Below are 412 nucleotides of genomic sequence, written 5' to 3'. Positions count from 1 at the left end.
CGGGGGGTGTTGTTGCCCAGCTGACTGAACAGGAGCCAGCAGTGTGCTCAGGTGGCCAAGAAGGCCAATGGCTTCCTGGCCTGGATCAGAAATCGTGTGACCAGCAGGAGTAGGGAGGTGATGGTGCCCCTGGACTCGGCACTGGTGAGACCACACCTTGAACACTGTGTCCAGTTTGGGGCACCACAGGGTAAGAAGGACATGGAGGTGCTGGAGCGGGGCCAGAGAAGGGCCACGAGGCTGGTGAGAGGGCTGGGAAACATTCCTTGTGGAGCCTGGCTGAGGGAACTGGGGTTGTGTAGTCTGGAGAAGAGAAGACTTGAAAGGAGACCTGATTGCTCTCTACAACTACCTAAAAGGAGGTTGGAGTGAGGCCAGTGTTGGGCTCTTCTCCCAAGTTACTGATGATAGG

Source organism: Merops nubicus, unplaced genomic scaffold (assembly GCF_000691845.1).
Source record: "Merops nubicus isolate BGI_N331 unplaced genomic scaffold, ASM69184v1 scaffold14895, whole genome shotgun sequence".
Classification (NCBI taxonomy): Eukaryota; Metazoa; Chordata; class Aves; order Coraciiformes; family Meropidae; genus Merops; species Merops nubicus.
The sequence above is the reverse complement of the archived record's forward strand: the minus strand, read 5'-3'. Positions refer to the sequence as shown.